This window comes from Hipposideros armiger, unplaced genomic scaffold (assembly GCF_001890085.2).
Source record: "Hipposideros armiger isolate ML-2016 unplaced genomic scaffold, ASM189008v1 scaffold_106, whole genome shotgun sequence".
NCBI classification, from domain to species: domain Eukaryota; kingdom Metazoa; phylum Chordata; class Mammalia; order Chiroptera; family Hipposideridae; genus Hipposideros; species Hipposideros armiger.
The window spans coordinates 703,147-721,349 of NW_017731456.1; the positions used below are offsets into that span (position 1 = coordinate 703,147).

Consider the following 18,203-nt stretch of genomic DNA (forward strand, 5'->3'; position numbering starts at 1 on the left):
TGTGAATCCCGGGGTCAAGGTCGGGTAAGCATAAAAACCTGAATTTTTATAGAACTAGTAACGGGAAAACAGGAAGATCAGGCAAGGTGGTGAAATCCTCACCAACGCCAACGATTGCATAACACCTTGGTCCCTGAAGCACTTTTTTCCACCTGTTATACTACTAAAAATTAGGAGTGTTTCAAATTACTTGAGAATTTACCAATCCCAGAACTTTCCTTTCTTAGAAGTTCGTCCAGGGTTTCTGTTAGAAATTCCTTTTCTGTTTATGGGAGCAGAAAACTCCAAGGAATTTCAGGGCTGGTAGTATAACACACAACTGGGCAGAGCCATCGCTCCCCATAATTAATCAAAAACGTTGTCTAGCCTGCAGTTTGGAGCAACTGTGAATACATGAGGACATGTGACGGTGCTGGGCCATAATGTGGTCAAGGCTACATGGAAAACATGCTCAGGACCAAGCAGGTGTGGCTCAAGGGGATGACTTCTTTGGGTGGAGAAGGGGGAGAGGAGAGGTTAGAGAGAATGGTGTGAACCAGCAAAGGAACAAAGACCAGGAATGTCTGAGGACTGTACTGTGAAGGGTGAAACTGAACCTCCCTGGACAGGGAGGCAAGGCTTTTGCCTCTTCACCCACTTCCAGTTCCCTTTTTTCGTTACTCTGTTTCAGTGAAGGTCATGATAATACAAATGGCCCAAGTCTAAGACTGACTGGGCTGTGCTATTAGTGGGCTCAGACTCTGTTCGTTAACATCACAAATATGTTTTTCCTTCACACTGGTTCTTCTCGCCCTGTGGTAGGCAGGTCCAAGTAGGGCTTGACCTTAACAGGCTTTACTCTCTTTTTTGCTCAAGCATATGGCTTGGTTTACTGCTTTGGGTTCTTCACCAGTCAGCCATTCATCCAGAGGTGGTAAGGTTCCCAGATACAGACATGAGGCTGGGGAAAGGTAAGAGGGTCCCTGTTTAGGCACTGAGCCCAAACTACATGAAATTACCCGGGCCTTGCAGCAGCCTGTGATCTAACACGTAACAAGGTTGTGTACTTTGATTCTCGTCCGCTGCTGTTCCACGTGTATAGCTTCCTTAGGAGTCTTGAGGGAGGAGGAATGGAGGAAACCCAGGCTTCTCTAATAACCCCACCCTAACCATACTCTCTAGAGGAGGCTGCAGGCTGAAGATGCGTGCTTTATAAAATTTCCTAGTCTAGTATGTAAACCTGCTGTTGGCTTGGTATTTATAGCTTCATATAGCTAAATTAATTTGCTCTATCTGTCACTGCAGGGTGCTCTTTAATTAGTTGATAAAAATTATTTACATTTTATTTTCACGTAAAGGTGACACCAACAGCAATAACATGGGCATTCAACAGACACTTTTTAAATTAGACTAGATTTTAAATATTTATGTCCCTGAAAGAAACATGCCATGTGCCTATCCATTCCTCAAACACAAAGATGTAATTTTATTCATGCAATTATATCAATACTGTTCAACATGTAGGGCTTTTTTCTCCCCGTTTAAGTTGAATTTCATTCTGAACATCTAATATTGTAAATGCCAAGTTATTCTAATCAGGTTACCTCTTACATGTATAAAATACGGCAAATTTCTCTGAATACCACTCCAAAAACACTAATTCACACTTAGTATTTATCTAATATCAGACTCTTAAAGTTCCAAAGATCTTAATATATGTCCACTCAGTACAAATCTTCACCCTGCTGTGCAAACAATGACCTAACTCCTCTTTATCCTTATGTTAAAAAATAAGGCAAAGACAGACGGAATAACATTTCCTATGCTCTAGGGAAGGTACAAAACAGGAACAGCGTTAAGAGCGTTTCTGGGACGCCGCACCTGTTTCACGTGCCTCTTTCATCTTCTGTCTTCCTCCCTGGGCACGATGGGACTCCTCTGATATGGAAGGCAAGATGGCTGCCATCCTTCAGTTATCACAGTACTGTACCTTTAGAATGGACAGCATCAGCACTGTGATAACTGAGCCAGGGCAGCCTGTCAGTCACTGTGGTGGCTGGCGGCATCTTTTCCAGGTGACTGCGTGACTTCCTCCGAAGGCTCCCCATGAAGTGAAAGGCTGAAAGATTCCCTTCTGGTTCGAGATGTGGGGAAGCAGAAGAAAAAGTAGGGTCACAGTCCAGCAAGTGGTGATGCTGAAATATCAAGAGGCCCAGGTAAATCAGAAGAGAATGAAAGACAAACACGATTTATACATATTAAGGAGGATGATCAACCACACGATTATGCAGTCAGCTTTCCAGCTACGTTTCACAGTGTATTTCTTCCATGCACAGATTCGCTGACCCTATCCTCCTGACTTCAATCCTTCATGCAATAAATATTTACTGAGAAACTACTATGTCCAAGACCTCTTGTAGATGCTCAGGAAATTAAGATTAAATAAGACATGGCCCCTGTTCTCAAAATGCTCTTGATCAAACATGGCAATAATACTTTGCATCTGCCTAATAGTCAATAATTTTATATATGTTTTCTCATTTGGTTTTCCACAGGAACCCAATGAGGTTGTCAATGAATTATTCATTAATTAATCAAAAAAGGAGTCTGGAAATAGGTTAGATATTATTGGCGCATTTTACAGATCAAAAAAAAAAGCCTAAGAGAGGTTTAGGTGATTTACTTGAGATTATATCTTAAGTTATAGTGAACCTGGGATCAAATCCATGTCTAATGACTGAGCCCAGTGCTTTTTCCTTCTACCCCAACTTGGCCACTCAACTCCATCAACTGTATATTCAGTTTACAAACTTATACAAATGAAAAGATTTCTAAAAACATCTACTTTTGCTTAAGATTTTTCGTTTTCTCAGTATCTCAGATCATGATGCAGAAACTAGGCAGAGGGTTATACTTTAAGAAGAAATGCACATAGCCAAAAAAATGACTTTTATTGTTCCTGCCTGAGTGCTAAGAATGCACTCAAATTGATGACACTAATGATGATTACATATTTAGCACACCTGCAGGGTGGTTTTTTTTTTTTTTTACTGTAGTTAATGTCAATTCCACAGTTAGAGTAGTACAAGAATCACTGACAACTTTTGGAACGCCTTTAAAAAAATCAACATATACATATCACTTACTTTGAAATTATCTGTACCTTTGAGATGTACCCTGAAGTCATTACAGGAATGGCTCTTAATAAAAAGTACAAAAAGGTTCTGAAATTGCAATTCAGGCTTTAGAATACTAACATTAAAACCATGATTCACAGTTTTTTTCCATGTCACTAGTAAGTTCTCAAATTATTTCAATATAAGTGAAATTTGACAGATATTTGAAAAATAATTATGCTTTTAATTAGGCATTTGCTCAGTTTCAAAGACTAATTATATGCATAAGGTATTAGCACTGCACTTCAAATACATCAGAAGATGATGAATCAATTCTTTAGATCAACAGAAGTCAGAAAATAAGAGTACAATGACTAGCTCAATGAATTTTATGCACTATGAAACTGGCCTTATCTTCAAAAAGGTAATATTCAATAAAATAATCCACCTACACACAACTTAATACAACATTTTCTAAAGTGCAAAAATATCTAAAAGTTAGAGAGGTCATTGCCTAGGTCTTGGCCAACTGATGTAATACAAAGTTGAAACACGAGAGGGCAATGAAGATGTTTTTTTTTTTTTTAAATTGGATCCCATAACCTAAGGTTCCTGGAAGTAGTTGCACATTTTCACTCAAATTATAAACATCTGTTAAATGAACAAAGATATTGGGACTATTTGAGAATACAATTTAAAATACCTGATTCATCAAAAAGTGTCAGAAGATTACCACCTAGTATTTCCTAGCCACAAGTTCTGTCAGCTTTGGAAAAGATGAATACTTACTCTGAGATACTGGAGGGTGGATACACACAGGAACAAATAACTCTGATACACTTATTAGTTACTAGCCTGTTCTTCACTAAAACTGTACGTTAGTGCAACTTAATGTCTAAAAATGAAATATACAAAGATGAATTTAATGTTTGTAATGTAATGCAGAGTTGAAATTCCCTCTATTAGCCGTGACCAAAAACCAGACAGCTAAACATTTTTGATGCAATAAGGTATTTCCTTAATTTTCCCATATTTCCTTTTTTACCTAAGTTGAGGTACGGGGAGCCAAAAGACCAAGTCATAAAAAGCAAATTGTCATTATTCTATGAATAGTTACCTAAATTAATATTCTTAGAATAATTCTTAAGCAGCTTCAAGGAAGAAAAATATGGGTTTTCAGAAGTGTATTTTATAAACATAAATAAATGCTTCGAAAATGTAAGTTTTGTTTCTTCTTGGAAATTATTCTTTATAAATATGCCTTTGAAAAAGCCAAATTTATCAGAAACACTTCCTTTTCCATAGATTTTTCTTATAAAAATTGAATTGTTTTAATTTTAAAACAAGTGACTGTAGGTACTCATATTACAGTATGAAAGTATACTGTGTAGTAAGAGAGGGAAAAAGAAATGGTATAAAATGCTTTCCTCCGGTGATTAAACTGATTTTAAACTGTTCTTCCATGATAAAAATGATACAGCTGAGAACAATTTCTTCATGATGCACGCACCAAATATTATCTAGAAAATCGAGTACTTCTGGCAAACTGATAGCATAAAGAACTTGCTTTTAAATCTTGTGGAGTACAAATGCACACACAGAAAACCTGTCATGTCCCTCTTATCTACAAACTAAAAATGAAAATACAATGATTTTAAATCTTTAACTATCTGATTACATATTACGTAACTGGAGGCATTGATAAGGTGCTGGCAATGCAAATACTTTTAAACTAAAGTAGTTTAAATAGGTTTTTAAATTAAATCCACTCGTCTTTTACTAAAGTGTGATTTTTTTCCAACGTGAAAAACTATAATCCAACTCAGTAACATTATAAAAGATGCATATTTGGACAAACTGTGATGTTATAAGAATGTACTGTCAATAAAAGATGCTCAAATGTCAACTACTGCTTTAGTCAGAGGTACACAGAATGTATACTTGCATTTTATTGCAAAGTTTTGCAATATTAAGAGTGTTAAAAAACTAACTTGTGCCAAAAGTTTAGTAGGAAACCTGGAGTGAGGTGAGGGGGTCATAGATTTTTTTTTTAAGGAGAAAGAAATTGGCTAAAAAGGTAAGGAAAAGCCAAGGACAACTGCCCTGTGCAAAGTCCACCCTGATTCTCATACAGGAGCATTAACAGGAAGTATCTATAAAGGGGGCGTCACTGTTTGACCCACTTCAAGCACTGACCTCTCCGTAGTCTCATGCTGCATAAGCCTTGCAGGTCCATCTGGGGAAAAGACTATTACAGACAAGTATGTATACAATAATGTAAAGACAGAATGAGGAACGACCTTTCTTGCTCATGCAGACTGGGATTTTAGCGTAAAACGGCTCCAGGAGACTAAAACTTTACAAATAAATGGACTGGCCCGTAATTCTGTTATATGGGCCTTTCCTCCTTACACATGCACTCAGCATACATACTTTTAGTTTAACTGTCTACTCCACAGTTATTTAACTTTCTGCTTTTGCTCTAGATTTCATTTCCCCCCCTAGATTTTAGATGTTATAGTTTGCACACAAGTCAATCTTATTCTGATTTCACCTCTATATTATACCCTTTTAGAATAGTCAAAATGATCCACCCCTAGCTAACCATCTCTAAAAACCCTGACTGTCTCTAATTAATCTATGATTTTTCTCATTACTGCAGCAGTGCCATTTAAAAATGCTGGGTCTTACATTCTCAAATTCCCTTAATGGACAGCTAAAGAGGATGATACCAAAGGCTTGCACTGACCTCCAATTCTAGAGCTGTGGGCTGTTCCAGAAACACTTTTACACCGCTTTTCTGCAGAGTCCACCATTCTCAGAGCGTCTACTCCTACATGTGTAAAATGAACACATTTCTACTTGTAACACATGCCACAGTGGTGTTACACTCATTATTAAGGGCTACATCTTATACCATAATTCAAGTTGGCAGTTCACCTCTTATTTCCTCAAATCGACAGTATTGTTCCTAAAGTCAGAGGCTGTTTTCTTCGTGTCCTTTCACAACACTAGTCACAGTCCTTCTCACAAAGTACAAGCTCAATAAACGTTTGATTAATTGATGAACCTCTCTTCATTTCTCAGGGATTCTCTAAATAAGTTATCAACAAAAGTGTATGTTTAATTCCAGCCTTTGTCAGTACGGTCGTAGGCAAGACAACTGACAGTGTATCATGGATAAAATGAAGGGGTAGAGTGCTAAATGGCCTCTAAGTCCCTTCGAGCACCATTACTGCATCTCATTAGATAAAACCAAACCCCAAACACAGCACTATCTCTATTCAGGTCAGCATTAGACTTTTTTGGAGGAAAGGGATCAGTAAACCTTCTGGGCTCAATTACCACCAGTGGAGCTATGATGGGGCATGGGGGTAGAAAATAAATGAAAAGAAGAAAAAATAAACAAAGGTGAGTGGTAAGTGGAATCGCAAATATGTCACCAGGTATCACAACTGTTACTATGCCACACACTGCTCTCTGATATATTTTGGCATGCCCGGGAGCCTTTTAAAAAGCAGCTATAACCAGATGTGTTGGTACCTAAATTGTCCTATGCCACTCCCCCACTAGCCCTTCTAGTACCCTGCACATTTGTATTGACCTTCCAGAATAGGGCACACTTCCTGCATAGAAATCGGCAAAGCAGTCACTATTAGGTCTCATGCACTATAATAACAACTCTTGAGGTCCCCAAATCTCCACATGGAAAAAAGCCGGGTAAAGTAGACAGCTGACAAACATGAAATAATTGTATTTCACGCAGTACCTCTTCTGAAAATTAATCCATGGACCAAAAGGAGTGATGTTATAGGCCAGCACTGTCCAAGAGAAGTAAAATACAAGCAGTATTATATCATTTTAAATATTCTAGTAGCCACAGTTAAAAAAAAACCACGTGAACTTTAACAATATATTTAGTTTAACTTAATATAGCCAAAATATTATCATTTAAGTGTGTAATTAATATAAAAATTATTCATGAGATATTTTATTTTTTTGTACTGTCTTTTAAATCTGGAGTGTATGTCACACTTACAACTCATCTCAATTCAAACACTAAATTTCATCAGAAATACTTAATCTGTATATAGATGGTATAAAATTTAGTTTAAAAAGTATACGCATGTGCCCAAATTGTTTCTAAACATATTTAAGTTTTCCTATACCTGAATCAAGTAGCAATTTCAAGAATTAAATAAAATTTAAAATTCTGTTCCTCATCACTGTAGCCCAATTTCAAGGGTTTGATAGCGGCCTGTCTAGTGGCTACTGTTTTCATGCAAGTACAGACAGCCCTGCCTCTGTCACCTGGATTCTTTTAAACCTGAACTAGATTAAAAGATGGTACCCCTTCAACAGCAAGCCCTTCCACAGCACATGCCAGATGCTCAAGTTATGCCACTTATTTTCTGCCCGACGACTAATCCTCAAATTGTCAATACTTCAGTGATGGTCACTTATTAAGCAGTTCTTTCCAAAGACTGAACAACCCTTTTAGCTCAGAAAGGCACATCTCAATGCAGGGAAAAGAACGGAGACACTGTTTCAAAGATAGGGAGTTAATTTCCAAGGTAAAGGTGGAAAATCCTGACGTCCTTACTTTTGTGTCCAGGCTATCAATCACCCTGCCAAAGTTATGGCCATTGTTTATAATGAGCCTTTCAGTTTCCATACTCAAAGTAGCTGTCACTGTATCCTTGGACTCTCTGCCTTCCTCAAGCGCTCCCTATGAGCCTCTCTGCCACAACCTACTCCATCTCTAGCAGCAGACTCTGTAGCACCTTCCAGGAGCTGCTCTTTAATTCATTCTGAACTGTGCTTGTTATTGTTGATATACCGAAATATATGAATAATTCAATAAATAAATCTCGAATCATCCTATTAATCATTCATTGGTCTACATACCTAAGTTATCTTGAGAAAAGCTTTTCTGAATATACATGAAAAATATCCCCCCACCCTTCCCCAAGGAACTAATTACAAACACTACAGCTTTCTCTCCCTATGTCCAAGTTCCATGTTGCTCCTGGAGCTGATTTAAAAGTTGATCTTCTAAAGGAACTGGGTTCCTAAGGTAGTTCTATTTTGAGCCTTCTTCCTGTTCTGAAGCTAAAGTTGGAAGGGCTTAGGGGGTGAGGTCATGGAAGGGAGACTGCTGGCTTTTACAGAAGGGTCTTCTCCAGCAACTGTGGGGATGCTCAGGTGGTGGGAACTACAGGGAATATTCACTTCTCACCTCTTTCTCCTCCTTTCCTTTCAAGTCCTAGCTATTCATAAGCCAGCAAGAAAACAAGTTCAAATAAACATGCACACATATTTATGTTTTACTCTTTAAGCATCGCAGAAATGAAGAGACTGGAGAGAAAAAGGCCTCACTCAAGGTAAGAAGGGTGACAACGACTTTCTCCACCTCCTCCAATATCTGTCATAGGATTAGGGGCAAAGGGGGTAGGAGGGACAGTTGGTAAGAAGAATAAAGGGATTCTAAATCTAGCAGGCCTGAAAAGGTAAATGTTGGGGATATTCAGGACCGATAGGAGGCCCTTGGGTCTCCTCTTCCACTGTTTTGTCCTCCTTTTTGGATGGTTAGATTTGGGGCTGGGTGTGCCTTTTGCTTTGGGAGGAGGCGTGTTTGGCTCTGGAGAACGAAGAGGGGCCAGGGTGGGGCCCAGGGAAAGAGCGCCAGAGACTGCTTAGGCCCGATTCTGGGATAAGCTCTTAGGGGAAGAATGTTGGGGGCTGTAGGAGGGCAGCTGAAGACCCAGTGGGGAATAAATAACGGCACTGGGCCAAGGGGGTCACCTCTGTCTTTCTATTTAAACCTCGCAGTTAAGTTGCTGGTTGGTGGAATGCAGGTCCAGAGGGAAGAGAAAAATCCCAGCACATCTGTAGGCCACAGCTTGCCAGGCTGGAGGGGATGGACGTGCCCAGTGCAATCCAGCAGGTGAAAGTGCCCTTTCTGGCTGACTCTGGTATGGGGGATTAGCCAAGAGCTTTGGGGAACAGAGAATTCCCTGGTTTCTCGGCTCACCTCTCCTCCAAACCGGGAATAAGCACAGGTGTGGTCCCTCTCCAAAAGGGTGGCTGCTGGCGTGCGGGAAGCTGAGTGAGGGAGAGGATTCCTTGGCCCGGGAAAGCGGGGAGAAGCCCTGGGGTCAGCTAAGGTCAGGAACAGGAGGTGTCCGCCAAGTCCCCTCCCCCTCTTGAAAACCGACCTGGACCGGCATACATTTCAGCTATGCACCCCCATCCCCAATAATGTTACTAATAAAAGAAACAGCCTCTCTCTCAAGCTTACAAAAAAACCCCCACAAAACCTCTGCGGGACATGGTTGATGAAAATAAACAGGTGAGCCCGGAGAGAAGCGGGAAAAGATTGGGGATGGGAGAATAAACGTGCAGAGAAATCGAGGCTTCCCCGCCCTCCCTACACACACCCTCTCCCCTCTAGCCCAGGAGAATCTGCGTGGCAGGTTGCAACCTAAAAATGCCACTCTGACCGACCACCATCTCCCAGCCCCGTGCCAATCCGCCCTCCTACCCCAGGGTCCAGCGTTCTGGCCTCGTGGAAGCGCCCTGTCCCCGGACGCCGAGCGGGGTTCACCCTTACCCCTGACCGCCGCCGCCGCCGCCGCGGGGACTCCGGTCTTCCTCTCTCCTCCCTCCCTCCTCCTCCTCCGCCTCCTCCTCGCAGACTCCTCCCGCCGGATCCTTCATGTAAACAACATCCAGGCTCTATTTACAGTCGCCGCCGGACCGCGAGGGACCCACGCCAGCACCCTGAGAGAAGGCGGAGGTGGGGGAAAAGCGAGTGCGCAACATTTATACACACACCCCGCCCCGCCCCTCCGCGCCGCTGCCCCTCCAGGGGGCCGAAGCGGGGCGCCGAGGGGCCACCCGCGCCCACGTCCACCCTGTGCGGCTCCTGACAACCCAGCGCGTGCCAAGGGGAAACCGCGGAAATGCCGGTGGGCGAGGTCGGCGCCCCCCCCCGCCCGCCCGTACACCGCAGGAAGAAAAACACACCCCAACAACAACAAACCCAGCAACACGCTCCAAGTCCGTGCAGGAGTGCGGAGCCCCCCACCCGCCCCGCGCCGCTGCCCCGGCGCCCCTCTGCTTACCCCGAGGTGGCCAGCTGCGTGCGGTCCCCCCAGGCGGCGGAAAGCAGGCAGGCGCCCAGCGCCCGGTACTGGCGCGCCCTCGGCCCTCGTCGCCGCCCGGCCCGGCCCGCCCCGCCCTCGGCCCGCCCCCCGCGCGGGCCCCGAACCGGCCGAGCCTCGCGGCTGCGTGTGCGTATGCGTGTGCGCGCGCCGCGGCCAGCCTTGCCGAATGGCTCGCTTCGCCCCCACGGCTTCCCGCGCCCCGGGGCGGGCTCCGGCGCCCACGGCCAGCGTTCCACGGCGGCTCACGGGCGCGCACACAGACGTAGACACTCGGAAGCACGGAGCCCCGCGGCCGCACGCCTCCCGCAGGCGCCCGACCCCGCACGCGCCACCCCCCCCTCACCCCCGCCCGGCCCGCTACCCCTACACCCACCTGCGCCCCCAGGGGTCCCGAGCCCCCCTTCCTTTGTTCTTCCCGCTATTTGCATGAGGATTATCTAATGACGCAGCAAGGCTCGCCACAACGTGACCGTCGCCATTTTTCTGTTTTTATTCTATCTGCCATGTGATAGATTAGGGAGGGGGGGAGCCGGTTAGGAAAGGGAGAGAGACAGGATTAAAAAAAAAAAAACTTCCGGGTCTCATGACTGGGAAGGGAGAAAAACAAAAGGGAGACGAGGCACAAGTCCAGGGAAAGGATGCGTGTGTGCGCGGTCTGTGTGCGCGCGCGCGTTCACGCACCCTCCCCTGTGTAGGGAGGCTGCCGCAGCAGACAGCATCTTGCAAAGGAGCCTTGGTGGGTCCAGACCTCACCCGCTAAGCCATGGCGGTCGCCTGTCCCGGTCCCACGCCCGCCGCAAACGCTCCGCAAAGCTGTCAGCTTGGTCCCTTCTAGCCGCCACGAATTGCTCGCGCTCTAGCTCCCGGGCGGGTGTACCGTTCTGGGTTATGTTCAGAGAACTCTCTTCCAAAAGGGAAAAAATGATCAAGTTTAAAGGCTACCGTATTTCCTAAGTTTTAAAATAGTTTGCTTCGATGCTGTTGTTTATGATACCCGCGTGGCAACGCCAGGCAGCATCTAATATTGGTTTGAATCCTTCGTCTCGTTATCCGCTTTCCTCTCATTTCCCGAAGCGGGATACACCCTTGTGTGGTGGAGGTCCATGGGGGTTTGTTATGTGGAAATGGACCGTTCATTAAGGGTTGATTTATTTTGGAAGAAATTTTTAATAAACAGTTGTTTAGGGTCAGGGAGCATTGTTTAAGAAGACAGTCGCATGGAGCAAGGTGGATTCGTGTTACGCTGATCTTATTCGCATTCAGAGGGCGTGATAGACATTTCATTCTTTCTCAAGTCTCGTGTTCACGGTTGCTGGGAAAAAAAAGTATTTGGGAACTCTGCCACGTTTTCCTGTGAGATAAAATTTTGTACTTTTGTTTACTACTGTATTTCCTCTGGGCACTTTCACTTTTGTTTCTCTTGAGTTTCCTTTCTGTTTTTTTTTTGTCTCTATTTCATAATTCAGAGCAGAAATGGACTTTAGAGCTAACCAGAGTTCCTCGCTTTACAGGCAAGGAGACGGAGGCCCTGAGGAGTAATGAGAGTTACTTCAGATCACACATTTATTTAGAGTGGAGTCCGGATCAAGACCTGCTCACCTATCTCTATTAGAGTGGGGGGGATGGGCATGGAGGGGGAATTGCTTAGTAATGTATGGCAGCAATTCTGTTTTGTAAAATTAGTATCCTAGAAATTAAAATAGAAAACGCTTACCAGATCATTCCCTTTTAGGACCGGTCGGTGTAAATTGAGATTTGACTCAACGATATCTGTTAATTCAGATTCCACTTCACCTTTTCCTGGGAGAGTTTGTCATCTTACTAAACAGCTGTACATGACTGTTATGAATTGGGTGTTTTTTTTTTTTTTAAGAATCCCAGAGTTGACCACTCCCCCTTTGTGCACCCACTGTGGCATTTGAATATTATTTCCTGGTGACTTTCACACTTCAGTGTGCAGAACAGTTGATGTATCTCACTGAAGCAGAGGGTCATGCCATGGTCATTTTGTATCTCCCATGCTTAGCACCCTCCCTGGCAATGAATGAACGAATGAAGGCCTCACAAGGATTTTTTCCCTAAATTCCATCCTGACCATCTCTAGGAAACTCCTTCCATGTTTCTGAGGAAGGCAGAACACTGAAGTTGCTTTTTGGTTCTTACACCTTTACAGACCATGTTTGGCAGGCTTCTAATTTACAGAGCCAAGCAAAACATAATTTGCTTTCTCAGTGTTTTTAAACCAAGTGTTTTCCCTCTCCCTATTTTTTTTTTTACCATGTTTGGTTGCTCGTTTTCAAATTTTTTTCTAATTCATATATATAAATAGTTATGTCAAAGCTTGCCCTTTGACTTTTGACATAGATTTCAAAAGGTTGGTGAAGTGAAGCTGTGATTTGATCCTGCTTACCCTGGAATCAAATGATCAGAGGCAGCATTCTTAATGAGACCTGGACTCCAGTGAACTTCGTGAGGAGGCTGGCAGTTGAGCAGGCTGAGGAGGGCTGCTGAAAAGATGTCAGCATCTGGACAAAACGCGCACATTTGCAACTTTAAAAGACTGGAGCATAACTGATGTATGCAATTATATTTACAGCTCAGAGGAGGATCTGGATTGTTCCAGATGAGTTCATATACATCCAGACTGATGAGGTTCCATTGCATATCCGAACACGGACTGCACGTATTCCTTTGAATGACACAGATGAAGTTGGTATTACTGATCATAACATCCACAGTCCATATGTTTTATCCCAGCTAATAACAGTGTGATAATAATGCTAAGTATAACAATATCATCTTCAATCAAGGTGGAGATGAAACCTAATTATATGTAAAGTCATGTGCTCCCTTGAATACAATGCTGAACAGAGAAAAAAGGAACACTGCTCAAAAATGTAGGCGATAGCTCCATAGCTCTTGTCTTCCACATATGTGCCCTCACACATCATTACAAAGAAGATCAAACTTTCATCCTCTGGGGTACCACATAGCTGCTGATTAGAGAGAGCTGTTACAGGCACTTCAACCATCTTTTTCATCTCTCTAACACACACTTGAAAAATGACAATTCCTGGTGTGTGAAAGCATGGACTTTGGAATCAGGTCCAAATCTCAGCTCCGCCAGTCCCTTAGCTGTGTCATCCTGGGCAAGTTATACATCAGTTCTGATTCTCAGTTTCTTAACTCATAAAATGAACATAGAGTACCTGGCTCCAAAAGGAGTGTTTAGGATTGAAATTTAAAAAATATATGTAAAGACCTAGCATGATACTTGGGATATAATCTTTACTAATGAGTGGCTATAATAATATTCATTGTAGTTTTATTTACCTTATGCATTTCCTATAATTATTCTATCCCTTTAGGCTTCCTGCTCTCAAACATTCAACAAACCTAGTGTCAGTGAAAGTTCTGTGACAATGAAGAGAAATGAGAAGTTCGCACTTCAGCCTTGGAGAAGACACATATACAAGTTACTATCCTGATACTGGTGGGCTGCAGACAAGCACTTGCTTCATACAACTTTCTGATGACCTACCTGAAAAGTATTTCATTAAGATCTAGATTTATTTATACCCAGGCAATGGCAAAGCTTATGGAGGTAGTTAGGAAAGTGCCCATGAAAAGCCCACAAACAAACAAACAAGAAAAAAAAAACAGAAAAAAAACCCGACCCTCACATTTTCACATAAATGAAGAAAATTACCTTTAAAAGTACATCTGGTCTGCTTTTAAAAACAGTTTTCTGGTCCAGTATAAGAGTAAAAAATATGCCAGGTTGTACTTTGAAGGAATGTTGGAGAAATATAGTTAATAGGAAGACCTGGTTGTTAATTAATTAGACCACTTTAATCAAGAACTACTTTCTGAGAAACTTATTCCCAGCCCAGGTCAGGTGCTAAAGAAACAAATATCAAGAAGACATAGACTTTGCCCTTAAGGAACTCAGTCAACAAGTGTTTATTGATTACCTACTGGGGATGCGATGGTGAGCAAGACATGGAACTTACTCCTAGGAGATTGATATACACACATATCTTTCCAGCTTCCTCAAGAAGTGCGTGCCTATTAGTGCTGGATCTGGAGCTCCTCTGACAGGTGCGCAGCCTCAAGCCTCCCGGGAATAGCCCTGAGAACATGTGAACGGAACACATTTTCAGCTCTTTCCCTGCTCATCTCTGTTCCTGTTTTGATAATTTTGTGTGGGAGGAAATACAAATAAAGTGAAGTTTACTGGCTTTTCCTGCTCCAAAAAAAAAAAGTGACTGAAACAAGGTTTGAGAAAGACAAAAGTGTGTGTGTGTATCCCCCTCCACCCTGAAGGGTTTTTTTGTTCCTCGAAACAAAAGAGCAGCTCTTGAAAGAATAGTTTTGTCTCTACTGCCCAAGTGAACCTGGGAATCTGGATGGCATTAGGCAGCATTGTGAAGCGAGCAAAATTGTTATATATTCAGCTCTCCTCCAGTTTGGGCTATTTAGATAGCTTTCTGGTCTATCAGTTCCTGTCTTTTTGAACGGTCGTTCACCAAAGGACTACTACAATAATGATTCTAAAATGCAAACCCTGCTTAAAAACTTCGACAGCTTCTCATTATAAGCCAAGTATGGCACACAAGACCCTTTGCAGCCTTGCCCTGCCAAACCTTCCAGCCTCATCCTTCATAAGCTCCACATGTAGGGTTCACCAGATTTAGTAAATAAAAATACAGGATGCCCAATTGAATTTAAAATTTCAATAAACAACAATGTTTTTTAGTCTAAGTATGTCCCAAATATTGTATGTGACATACTTATACTAAAATGTATTCATTGTTTATCTGTTATCCAAACGTAAGTAAGAATCCTGTATTTTATCTGGCAATCTTTCTCAGGCCAGTCTTATTAACTTGCCATTCCCCACTAGTCTTTTCATGCCTTTGTAAGTACTTGATAACCTCTCCACCCTGCTCCTTATCCACCTAATACTCACTCCTCTGCTGCTCCTTCAAAAGCCTGTCATGGGACTCCAGAACTCTGCAGGTACGAGTTTGGAATCCATGTCCTGTAGATGGGCCTGGCCACCCGTGGGCTCTATTTAATAACTAGGCTTTGTCCCCAGTTTCTGTCCATCCTTTCCATTCTCCTGTAAATGGAGTTCTGCCCTGAACCCCAGTTTACTTGGCTGGGACCCACACATGGTTTTTCACCCTTGCCAACTCTCCCCCTGGGGCTCTGGAGCTAGCTAGATTCTTCTTCCCGGCTGCTGGCTGGGCTCCTGACCTAACTGGATGGATCATTGAAACCTGCCTCAGAGGTGCCACCTTCCTGCCTGGCCCATTACAAAGCATGGATAAGAGACTCAAATGAGATCGAGTTTGTAAAAGTAGTTTGTAAGTCAAGCCTTTCCGATAATAACTTAGTTTAGAGACTGAATTGTAAGCTCTTCACTTAGTCTTGTTTATGGAAGTCCCTCTCTGGATTTCCCTTGTTTCTGCTCATGTCTAGTGATATAAAATGATGTGGAAATTTTCCAAATGTCCTCTAATTTTGAATAATGCATTCAGCCATACTGGCTATTGCACTATGGATGGATCTAAACCAATGGCTTAATTTTTAAAATTTTAATTTCATGACCCAGGACATGCCTCTTCATAACTAAAATCAAAGTCTCACAAATTATGTCAACCCTGAGTCTGTGTAATAACCTCTGATATTTTCTCTTCTAGTTCATCTTTTAAAAATGTGTCAACCCACCAAATTAATTTCATAACCCACTAATGGGTTGTGACTTGCATTTTGCTAAGTAAGCACTGATCTGGACTATTTTTCCTGAGATCTCTTGTATTAACCATCTGACCAGGACAATTGGCAACTGTCTCCCTTGTTTGGTGCTGTCTCCGGTAGGACCCACCTTGCTCACAAAAGTTGTTGAGGCCACCTCAGTGAGTTAAGTCACAGTTGTCCCTGCTGATAAGAAGAGCATTGCAGCCAGACTTCCTAAGCTGCCTGAGGTTAATATGTAAAAATTCCTGACATGGCCATTTATGAAGAAGGATAGCTGCAGAATTACCACAAATGGCAACTGTATTCATCTTAGAATAGGGATATTGCTTGGAGGCAATTCTTTCTCAGACTTTTAACATTATTCCTGGTTGAGTTAAAGAGACTTTTAGATTTCTGAGGTTTCACACTGATTTCAGAGATAAAACATAAATGAAAGCGTTCTCACTCACTGTTACGGTTTTGTTTTACTCTCTTTTCCCCTAGATGGTGCACAGCTAATCTAATATTCAGACTGCTTTAAGAAGATGGGCAACAGTAGATTCCAGAGAAAATAAGGAAAATATAAGGAAAGGATGTATGGTCCAAATGGAGGGAAAGAAGATAAATTATCCAAGCAATTCGTATGATTCAGGTAGTCAAGCCAGCTGCTAGAATTCAGCGTCCCCCACATACACACACCTTTTCTTTCACTCAGGGCTGCTTCATTTATTTTCCTTTAGGGTAGGGTTTTAGTTTTGTTTGTCATGTTGGCCTTGAAAAGACCAGTTTCAGATTAGTCATGGCGCAAAAGCTAGATTGGAGAGAATTTGAGAGAGAACAGGAGAGGAGGAATTAGAGGCAGATAGTAGACAACTGTTTGGCTACAAAGGGTTACAGAAAATTAAGATGGTGACCAAATGAGGGAAATAAAGTCAAAGGGAGAATTTTGCTTGTTTGTCTTTGAAGTGCTTGAAGTGATGTGTTCGTATCCTAATGGAAATGATCCAGTAGAGGAAACATTCACGATGTAGGGTAGAGAGGGAGGATTGGCTGGTCTTGTGTCTTTGGGTCTGCAAGGGGGTGGGATCTAATGCACAAGGAGGAATTTTCACATAGGAGCACTGAAAGTGCAGCCTTGACTGACAGAAGGTAAAGCAGTGTCTGAGGGGCACACCTGTATGGATATGTAGATGTGGTAAGAGCAACTGGAAGTTCTCTTCTGGTTCTTTAGTTTCCTCACCGAGGAAAGAAGTACCATCACCAGCTGCGAGTGAGATGAGAGGAATAGGTGTGAAGCAGTCCTTCAGCAGAAAGTGAATGGAGGAATGTAGAATGTAAGAAAGTGAATGGATCAGGGAGACAGAGAATGTTAGCTGGGAAACAATAAGGGCTTATTTAGGTACCTGGTGACAGGTGTAAAGTGAGACCAGTGTAGGTGGAAAGTTGGATTTAACTAAGGTGATCAAGGGAGTTCACTGTAAGCGCTTACATTTACTGATCCTGAATTTTTAGCTGAGTAAGCAGAGACTAGAAGGCCTTGAAGGGCGAGGAACAGTAAAAACAAACAAAAAAATTGGTGCCTAGAATGTTCCTCTCTCTGTTCTTTGCATGACTGGCTCCCTCTTCTGGTTCAGTCATTCTCTGATATCACACTTTTAACTCTCTTGAGTACTTAAGGTGTTTTCTTATTACTTTCTTTTATCTATCTATCTATCATCTATCTATCTATCTATCTATCATCTATCTATCTATCATCTGTCATCTACATTCAACCATATATCCATCCATCCACCATCTGTTTCACACTACTAGAATATAAGCTCCACAAGAGCAAGAACCTTGACATAATATTCATTAGCCACAGCACTTATTTGGCACAGGAACAACCAGAAAAATATATTTGCTAGAAGAATGATGAATGACTGGGGTATGATGTTAAGGTCTTCACCATCCTGATCATCCTCTTCTATATATGACCCTGTTTGTGGATTTTCTTCTTCTAACCTCCACCCAGAGGAAGAAGATCCCTCCCCCAAGGTTAGAGCTGCTGGCTAAACCATCCACTTCAGGTCTCCTCTGAGGGTGAGGAGAGGAGAGCGCAAGGAGAGTTTTACCACTGAGTTATGCTGGCACCAGGTTTCAAAGGTGAGCCCCAAAGGGTGCCATGAAGACGCAAGAGCTTTCTGTTTTGTTT

The 18,203-nt window shown here is 42.5% G+C and overlaps 2 long non-coding RNA genes across 2 annotated transcripts; both read right to left on the reverse strand.

The window, feature by feature from the left end:
* Positions 1-1,364: 1,364 nt before the first annotated feature.
* Positions 1,365-6,956, reverse strand: LOC109384940 (uncharacterized). The gene is made up of 2 exons (XR_002124528.1): positions 5,845-6,956; positions 1,365-2,174 (listed from the first exon to the last, which is right to left on the reverse strand). It is a non-coding gene; the product is annotated as an uncharacterized LOC109384940 (long non-coding RNA).
* Positions 6,957-10,860: 3,904 nt separating this feature from the next.
* LOC109384941 (uncharacterized) lies at positions 10,861-14,044 on the reverse strand. The gene is made up of 3 exons (XR_002124529.1): positions 13,974-14,044; positions 12,675-12,953; positions 10,861-11,168 (listed from the first exon to the last, which is right to left on the reverse strand). It is a non-coding gene; the product is annotated as an uncharacterized LOC109384941 (long non-coding RNA).
* Between the last annotated feature and the right edge of the window lie 4,159 nt (positions 14,045-18,203).